This window comes from Rousettus aegyptiacus, unplaced genomic scaffold (assembly GCF_014176215.1).
Source record: "Rousettus aegyptiacus isolate mRouAeg1 unplaced genomic scaffold, mRouAeg1.p scaffold_m13_p_8, whole genome shotgun sequence".
Lineage (NCBI taxonomy): Eukaryota > Metazoa > Chordata > Mammalia > Chiroptera > Pteropodidae > Rousettus > Rousettus aegyptiacus.
In genome coordinates this window covers 101,932,498-101,943,358 of record NW_023416311.1, presented here as the reverse complement: position 1 = coordinate 101,943,358, position 10,861 = coordinate 101,932,498, and positions in this window count along the sequence as shown.

The following is a 10,861-nucleotide window of genomic DNA, read 5'->3' as shown; positions in this document are numbered from 1 at the left end:
AATCCATTCAAGATGTTGCATATAAATCATTGGTAAACATCACTTATTACTTCAAGGAATTATACTTGACATTGAATTGCACAGATGGCAATGAGTACTTAATCATTTTTTTTGTGTGTTAACCTGGAAAATACTCATGGATACTGAAAAATCACAAGCAATTTATGGCAAAATGAAGTCCAAATTTCAGAAAGTTCAAAGGTTTAGCATGATGGTATATAGATAAACCTGCATATGGCTATGGAGTGCAAACAATAGGTTTTCAAGACAGTTTTAGGGAAATTTAGTATCAGGAATTCTGAAAAATGAGCACATTAATAAAAGAATTAAAATTTCTAGGCGTGCATCTTTAGAAATATCCATTCTCTTTCATGATAAGATAATTAAATGTGAAAGATAAAACAGTTTAAGTTGAATAAAATCTGATAAAGGAATAAAAAAATAAGCATAGACTTTTTAAGGTGTACACTAAATTAGAGATCGCATGCCTTAACAATCCTCTTTAAAAATGAGGAGACTTACACCCAGTGGTATTGAGTCGTGTTACAGTATGCATCTTGTCATCAGAGAACTAGAACTGCAGTCCGTTTCTTGTTTTTAGTTTGATATTCTTTTCACCAAATTATTCTTTTCGCCACTTTCACGCCATTGGTTATTTGACAGGGTACTATGAGTCAATAGGCATTTGTCCATTTATATCATATCGCTGCTCGGGAAGCTAAGTTAAATTTAAATTGAATTAGTGATGCAGAAAACAGTGTCCATAGTATGAGAGTAAAAGAGAGTTTTTCCCTAGGCCAGCACTATTATATAGCATGTGATTTTTTTTTTTTTTCACCTAATGTTCAGTTTCCTCTCTTTTAAATTTTTTTAAAATTAAAATTTTAAAAATACAGCTTTTCTGCCTACCTCAAAAGCTATTAATCAAAGATTTTTTTACAAGTTGTAAAAAGCTAGAATTATTCCTGACAATAATGGTTTTTCTATAACGATTATATGACATTTCGTAGGCCTTGATATAATACACACAGTAAAAAGATACAATTTGTCTATATTCTAAATGAGACTAAATAGGTTCTACTTTTTCAGTGAACTGGAGTCCTAGAAAGGCAAATGAATTATGGAGTATTGAAAGAAGTCACACACACACACACACACACACACACACACACACGCACACACACACCCTTCTCCAATGAAAACTCTGATATATGAGTCTACATAGATTTACAACAGACATCACATTTCTCATTGCACTCTTCCTCTCTCATTTTATAAAATGAGGTTCTATTTCTATCAGAATGGCTATTTTCCATCACTTATAGGTTAATTCTGTCGCTAGTTCCTAAGTGACAGGTAAAATGACATCTCACACAAGTTTTAGTTCTTTGGGCAGGAAGCCAAGTTTTTTGTTCTCTCATAATTTAAGAGCCTTAAGTTCCATTGTACAAATGCTTATTTAGCATAACTATGATGATGACTATTATCCAAATGAAATTAGCATTGGTTTACAAGGGATTACTTTCTATCTACTCCACATGGTGTAGTGATTTAAAATTTATTCTAAAACTTGAATTTTAAAGGTGATGAAGAGATATTATTTATAGCTATTATTTTCTGTTGGTAGTGGAGATATTTATTACCTTATTTCATGGAGAATATAAGTATAAAATATTTGACTTATTAGTTCTGTTCATTTTTCTGTTAAATATGCAGTTAAATCTTAGAAAACTTTGGCATTTTGTTTGCAATAATGGTTTAAAGGGTATATGCGTATATCAAAAGTTATCAAAATGAATATTATAAACATGTGAAATTTATTTTATGTCAATTATGCCTTAATAAATTTGTAAGCTTAAAAAAAAATGGGCTAAAGACCTGAACAGATACTTCTACCAAGAAGACATACAAATAGCCAACAAATATATGAAAAGATTCTCAACCTCACTAGCTGTTAGAGAAATGCAAATCAAAGCCACAGCAAGATACCACCTCACACCTGTTAGAATGGCTGTCATCAACAAGGCAAGAAATAGTAAGTGTTGCAGAGATTATGGAGAAAAAGTAGCACTTGGACATTGCTGATAGGAATGTAAACTGGCCCGATCACTATGGAAAACTGCATGGAGGGTCCTAAAAAATTAAGAATGAAATTACCATATGATCCAGCAATCTCTCCTGTGGGTGTCTACCTGAAAAAATTGAAAATGTTTATCTGTAAAGGTAGATACACCCTGATATTCACTGCAGCATTATTCACAGTTGCCAAGATATAACAATGACTGAAGAAGTATCCTTCAATAGATGATGGGATAAAAAGGTAGCACATATATACAATGGAATATTAGTAATTCAGCTTGAAGAAATGATGGAATACCCCTATTTGTGACAACATGGATGGATCTTGAGAATATCATGCTAAGTGAACTAAGTCAGACAGAAAAAGTTAAGAACCATGTAATTTCACTCATATACAGGCTATAAAACTGAAAACAAAAAACAAACGAGTCAATAAGCAGAGACTCATGGACGTGGACAACAGCTTAGTGGTTACCAGAGGAAAAAGAGAGAGATGACAGGTAGAGAAAAGTAAAGAGTTCAAATATATGGAAACAGAAGGAGATTTGACTTTGGATGGTGAAAACATATGCTATGTACAAAAGATGTATTATTGAATTGTATACTTGAAACATAATTTTATTTACTGATGTCACTCCAATAAATTTAATTTAAAAAATGTATATCATGAACATTACTTGAACCAACATCAATCTTTTCAAATGAAAAGATTGTTTTTTAAATTATTTTATATACTAAATATCAACCACTTTAATATTTTTAAAAATTCTGTAGTCATTTGGAACTAAGTGAATTTAAGATTGTCATGATAGTTATTGCTTGGGAGGCAGGGAATTAACAGTTCATTTTGCTTCAACCTAAATTATTTAATTTATAGAATATTTGAAGCTACAAACATAAACCAGATTATCCTATACGCCTAAAAATGTGTTTTCTAAGAACAGGAACTCAATACAAGAAAAATTGTCAATTAACAATGCATTAAAGTGCCCTAGTACTACAATTGAATTGTCCAAAACAGTAGTCACTATATGTCACTATATATATAGGCTTTTAAATACTTGAAATGTAAATATCATGACTGAAGACTACATATTATTTTAACTGACGAAAATTTGGGGATTGAATTGAGATGTGTTTTAAGTGTAAAACATATAGTCAGTTTAAAATATATAACAAAAAACAAAGGATCTTATTATTTTTATTGACTGTGTATTGAAATGATACTCTTTAATAAATTTGATATTTTGATATATTGAGGTAAATAAAATATATTATCAAAATTAATTTTACCTGTTTATTTTTACTTATTTTTAATGTGGAATCTAAAAAGAAGTAAAATTACATTTTTATATTTATATAAATGTGTAATATGCTCATATTTATATTATTACTCTAACATTTTATTTCACATTCTATTTCTATTGGATAGCACTGATATAAAGATAGAAGTAAATCTGATCTCTCAACTAAGACGGTCACTTAAGAGGACAGACTTCTTTCCTACACACATAATTTCGCAGTATTTAAGAAGATTCAAGTAGAAGCCATAAAGACCTTCTAAGAGCTTATAATCAACAACAAAAATCACGGAAAAAGTAGACAAATTGAAAGGTGAATAGTCACCATCAATCCCAGAATTAGTGGCCTCTGAAACCAAGTTGAAGAAATATCTAAAACTCAAAACTACAAAAATAGAGAGATATGAAGAAATCAGAGCTTCAGTAACTCTTACATGTTAATAAAAATATTGTTATGATAATAAAAGAAGCAGATGAAAGAGATAGTTAAACAAATAATGGAATGCTGTGGCCACAAGACGGGGAAATATCCATGCCTTCAGTTTGAAAGACAGAAATAGCGAAAAACAATGCAAACTTAGACATTCCCTATAAAGATCTTGAATTTAGGAAAATCTGATAAGTTGACAGAAAGAATAAAGTATGAAAACAGGAAAGAAAGAGAATCAACTATTTAGTATCAGAATTCTTAGCTATATACTAAAAAGTGGACTTCACAGATCAACATATATGGGTTGTTAATGAAAAAAAATCTTTATGTTATAAAATTAGCCATCTTTTAATATATAAAATATCGCATCTCTTGAACTCAGACTAATTTTTTTTGCATATGTAAAGAATATTTTAAAGTGTATTTATCATGAAATTTAGCTATAATTTTTTAAATATTCAAAAATTAATGTCAGATTACCAGATAATAATACAGTAAATTTAGGAATATAATAATAAAATGTGACCTAAAATATTAAATGCTTAGAATTTAAAACTATATAACTAGGTAAGTCTATGGATTATTTTAATGGATGAATATACTAATGCATTTATTTATATGGTTTAGCGGAAATTTGTGGTTGAAATTTGAAGGAAGTTCTAAGTGTGTGTGTGAGTGTGTGTATGTGTGTCTATATACAAACATATATCCAGCACATGAAGAAACTGAGTGAATCGGATAAGAGGGGGCTCAAAGGTGAATCTTTACACTTTTGTGAAAGCAAATGTCTACATGGATTTGTAAGTAAGGAGAGTGCTCCCAAGAGAAGCATAGGCTGTGATGAGAATTTCTCTTATGAAGTGATAAAAATCTAGCACTACAAATGCAAATTGCTTCATGACCCCCAAAGAGCCTCCCTAAAGGTTGGTTATTTGCCACATCCATATAAATGTTTCGAAAACAAAAAACAAAAACAAAACAAAGCAAAACAAAAAAAAACGGAAGCAAGTGATGGCAATGAATACATTCTCTAGCTAATAATTATTGAACAAGGTTCACCATTTCCTTTTCAGTTATTTCCTTTGAATTTGAGATTTGATATAATTATATAATAGTTTGTTTTCTTTTGAAATATAGCTGATATAATTGGTCACTCGCCTTTAGAGAATTGTTCTGAAATGAGAGTTTTAAAATAAGAGTGTACAAATGGAAGCTAATTTTCTTTCTAGCAACAAGAGAATATAATATCTTAAAAAACAAAACCAGCTTCTTTGTGCAAAACACTACAAATATTTGAAATACAAAGACAAACTTTTAAAAGGCACTGCTGAGTAGAAAGTTATATAAAGAAAAACTTCACAGGCTCCAAACAATAAAAAAGCAGGAATTCAAAGAGGGAAATCAGCTGGCAGTTGTCCTACCATCTTCTGTCACTCACTGATGACCAGGAAATTAGGTTTTAAAGGACAACGGGGAGATAGGAGAAAAAACTGAAGAGCTCATGCAAGTCGAGAATTCAGATTGGAAAAATGAATCATCAATGAAAGTGAGAATTAAGAAAAAAAGTCACAGTGTGAAAGAAGATGAGGATGAGAATAGCCCATCATGGTTTTGATCTGGATCTAAAAGGACTAAGGAACGTCAACAGCAACCTTCCTCTAAGAATTGGTAACCACATGCTAGCTATAGAACAAGTTTGCAAAAAGATCTAAAATGTGAGAGTCATCAAACAGATTATTAGTTTGAAATAGTTCTTGAATGATAGTAACTGGATAGAACAACAACAGAAATCTCCCCTTAATCTATGTATTCTAATTTTTTATGAATTCATAACAACTCACTTTAAATTTAGTGGTTTACAATAGCAACAATCATTACTTTTGCTCACAGACCTGCAATTGGGGCAAAATTTGTGGCAACTGTTTCTGCTCTTCAGACATCATCAGGGTCATCTCAAACACTGGAAGGCTAAGGATTCTAGATATAAAAAATAATAATAAAAATAGATGCAGCTCAATATAGTTAAATAAATAAAAAATATGACAGAAGAATGACCAGTCACTCTTGGTTTTAGTTCTAACATGTAAAAATTTTAGAAGTCATCACCCCTATTCTTACAAAAAGAAAAAAAAATAAACTAAAAATCAATAAATTTTCTTGGAATATCATAGAAATGAATCCTCAGGACAAATTGCTACACAGAAATCTAGAGAGACATGAAAACACATAGAATAACAGCCAAGATTCATTTTCCTGGATTAGAAGGCATTGGAGTAAAAACTGGTAGGGACACTTAAATGGTAGTTTTGACAAATTGCTAGAGGCTAATTGTGGACCTTAGAGACCATGAGAAAATCATGCAGCCTTAGTCTTGGGGTCAGGGGGCTGGGGAGACACAATTTTGTGTTTTTCCTATAGGAACTCCATCAGGTTCTTACACTGAAGAGCCAAGAAAGACGTTCTCTGTCTCCAGCAAGGTGACAGAAAACTTAACCATTAAAAATAAACACAAATTCTTTAAAAGAAGAAAAAACAGAGAAAAGGCTTTGTCAGAGCATTATCTTATCTATGGGAAGAACATTTATCTGACTCTATTTACCTCTAGGTTAAGGCTAAGGAAGAGAGTAAGCTACGAAACACTTGTGAAAATATCACAACTGAAGGACACAGGATTAACTACAATGCATACATTTTTTTTCAGGAGATTATAGGATAGATACTTTCCGTCCCCACTTCTAACCACCCTATGAAGAGGAATACAGTATAATAATAGTAGATGCAACTGAAAGAGCTACAATGCAAGACACAGAGCCTATTGAAAGAGAAGTTCAAGACAAGGAGAAAGACAAAAGCAAGGACGCTAGATTTTGAATTCTCTGGCAAGTGCAGGTGACACATTAAACAGTGTTCAACTCCTAGTAGATTAATATGAAACTTTACACTAAAGGTCTACTTAGCTCAGCTTCTATTGCCCAATTAATTATATCTGGCTTTAAACCCAAGGTTACTAGACACATTGAAAGATGAGAAAAACACTCAGTCTAAAGGAACCAAGTAAGCATCAGAATCAGACTTAGATATGACAAAGTTTTAAAATACAAAAAAAAAAAAATCGTAATCAATATATTAAAGGCACTAATGGGAAGGTAAACAACATGCAATAAGATGGCAACGTAAGCCGAGAGATTCCGTGGATATTAGAAGGTTAATATAAAGAATATTATAAACAACTCATAATACATTAAATTAAATAGAATAATTTCTTAGAAGATATAAACTACTGAAACTGACACAAGGAGGAAGAGATAATTTCAACAGACATATCTATTAAAAAGTTTATTCAGTGTTTAATAACCTTTCAAAAAGAAAGAACCAGAACCAGACAGTTTTACTGATGAATTCTACTGGAAACGTGGAGAATCAATAGCGCTTTTTGACAATCTATTCCGGAAAGTGGAGACAGAGGGAACACTTCAGAATCCACTCTATGAGGCCTGCATCACACTAACACCAAAACCAGATATTGCAAGAAAGGAAAACTATGGACTAATATGTCTCATGAACATAGATGCAAAAAATCTCAACAAGAAATTAGCAAATTGAATTGAACATGGCATATGCTATACTGCAATACAATTCTGGCACTAACTACTGACTATTAGATTCCACAAGTAAAGGCTCAGTCCCCATCATGACTGCTTTCAAATTCAGGGGGCCCCATACATCCGCAGTTCTGTCTAAGTGGCCATGGATTTAGAATTCCCATAATTCCATCAGATTTTATAATTTAATAGAATAACTCACAGAACTCAGGAAAATGATATCTTTTCAATTGCCATTTTGTTATCAAGGATTCAAATTAGGATCATCCAAATGAAGAGACCTATAGAGAGAATTCTAGAAGGATCTCACAGGTGGAGCTATTATGTTCTTTCCCTGTTGAATTAGAACATATCACCCTCCTGACCCATTGACCTGTTTACTAACCAGAAAGCTAAGCTGAGTTTGGTGTCTGGAGTTTTTATTTGGGCTCATTATGTAGGTATTATCAACTCAATTATTGTCTAAGTGATTGTACTCAATCTCCAGGCCCCACACACTCCCCTGAGCTTGGGTTGATACCACCTGGGTCTAAGAGACAACCCTCAAATCACATGGTTGCTCTTTCTGGACCTGTCAGCTTTCAATTTTACTCATCTTGAAACTCTTTGGGGTCCATCACAACTTACCTCATTAGTATGAAGTAAGGATTGAGCCTTGGGCCCCCCGTGAAGACACTCCTATCCCTCAGGAAATTCCAGAGGTTTTGAAGCTCCACCCAGGATCCAGGACAGAGATTAGACAAAGTCCTTATTATATGACACTATAAAACAATTTGCGCTCCATGACCAAGGGGAATATATTTCTGGTTTTCAAGATTGTTTCAACATTCAGAAATCATTCAGTGGAATCCTTCATATCAACAGGCTAAAGAAGAAAAACTATCTATTTATAGTAATTGATGCAGAAAAAACACGACAAAATCCAACAGCCATTGCAATGGTTAATTTTATTTATCAACATGGAAGGTGTTTTTAGATGAGACTAACATTTACACTGATGAACTTTCGGTAAGCAGATTTCCTGCCATAATGTGCATGGCCTCATCCAATTAGCTTGAAAGCCTGGGTAGAACAAATAGACCGGCCTCATAGATAGAGCAAAAGGGAAATCTGTAGTGAAAGGATTTCTTCTGCGCCATCAGCTCGCCTCGGTCCTCAGCCTGCTACCCAAGATGCAGATTTTGGACTCACTAGCCTCCACAATAGCTTGAATTTAGAATAAATCTCTTTCTATAGTCATGCACTTCTTAAAGAGGGGGATGAATTCTGAGAGGTGCATTGTTAGGCAATTTCTTCATCATGCAACATCAGAGTACACTTACACAAACCTGGGTGGTATAGACTGCACACTGAGGCTATATATATAGCTGGTTGCTCCGAGACTATAAGCCTGCACAGCATGTCACTACACAAGACAAGATATTACATCCAGCACAAGTGAAAACGATGTGATCAAGAGATGTGTTAAACACTAGATGTATGAGGCTGCTGCAAGCATAACGTGGCATCCTGTTTCACAGGAAACAGAATTTTATAAGTAGAAGGAGTACACTCTAAAATAATGATAAAAATATAGTATAGTAAACAATTAAAATAGTGACATAGTCGTTTATTATTATTATTAAGTATTATGCACTGCACAGAATTGTATGTGCTAGACTTTCATATGATTGGCAGCACAGCAGGTTTGTTTGCACCGGCATCATCACAAACACATGAGGAATGTTTTGCACTATAGCTCAATGCACTATGGCATTGTTCTATATAGAACTTTGACTTTGGGAGACTTTCCACTCTCCCTAATGGAAACCTCAGCAAGGTTTGTGTTACCTAAACTGTTTTTGCAAAAAATATGGTTTATTCTGAATATCTTTACATCTGGGAATCTGGAATTTTAATATGTGTAGGGAGAAGATGCATATATGAATAGTCCCCAGTGAGTACCTTGGGCATTCAACTCTAACAATGTGCATATCCAATAATATTTCATTCTTTTTATTGCATTTATGCGAGGCATGGTACCAGCTCTCATCAAATAGAATATGAGTGGATCAGTCTGTCTTTTCCATGGCGATTGGATACAGAGGGTCCAGCATTTGACTCAAAGACCTGGAGGCCATCAGAAATACAAAATTGAAGATGACAAGATTTGTGGATCGCTGCTTGGGAGAAATTCAACTATAGATCTGAAACACTTACTTAGACTTTAGCGGAATCAGAAATAAATTTCTGTTCTCATAAACCACTGAAATTTGGATTTTTTTCTGTTATAGCAGAGGATAATACCCTAGTAACTATAGATAAAATAGTTCTAAGAGGATAGAGGAGATTTAAATCTTGAAAGGTTAATATTAGAAAATAAGAAAATCTTAATTTAAATTAGTTAAGTTTCAAACTTAAAATGTTCAATAAAGATCAACTAATAAATCCAAATAAAGCAGAATGAATTTTAAAGTTCATGAAGGTAAGAGCAGAAATTAGAGAATTAAAAGAATATATATGCTATAAAAAATAAAAATTAAATATTATTCATTAAAAAGTTATAAAACTAGCAAGGTTTTTCAAGTTTGATAAAGAGAAAAAAGGATGCAGAAAAATGTTTTAAGACAAAAAGATAAATTCTGATGCAGTAAATATTAAAAAGATAGTAAGATAACGACTATCTTCTGCTAAAATTTTAAAAACATTTTAAAAGATAAATATCTTAAAAAGTATAATTTTACCAAAGCTGATTCAAAAAGAATTATAAAATCTGAATATTTCTAAATGCATTAAGAGATTGAGTAAACAATTAAAAATCTCACTCCTCCAATCTCCCCTCCCCCAAATGAAAATTTTACAGAGGAGTTCCTTCTGGTGTTTGAAGAACGACTTTCTCCATTCTTATAAAAAATATTCCAGATAATAAAAATGTAGTAATAAAAATGAAAAATTATTATTCCAGATAATAATAATTTTTATTTTGGTGTTAGAATAACTTTGACTCCATAATTATGAAAGGCAATATGAGAAATTAAAGCAGTCAGCAAATTAATTCATAAATATAGATATAGAAAACTAAGTCACGATATTAGCGAATTGGTTCCATCGACTTTTATAAAAAATTCTCTATATAATTTGGATCTCTTTTAGGAGTACGAAGTTTTATTAACACTAAGAAAATGTCAATAACAGACTAGAGGAGGAGAACTCACACAGTAGGCAATGCCAGAGGCCCCAGGTAGATCATCTTCACTGGTGAGCAAACCACTCCGAGCACTGCAAGCACCTTTTATGCATATTTCCCTTGGTTGAATGAACCACCTTCTGGAAGATCCTGATAACTCTGTGAGCAGCTAATTGTGAATACCTGAGTATGAAAGCCAGGAACCATAGCTTCAGAGAGTGACAATTCTTTGGCATGGTTGATACTCTAGAAACCCTCCCCCCATTAGAATTACTGACAGTAG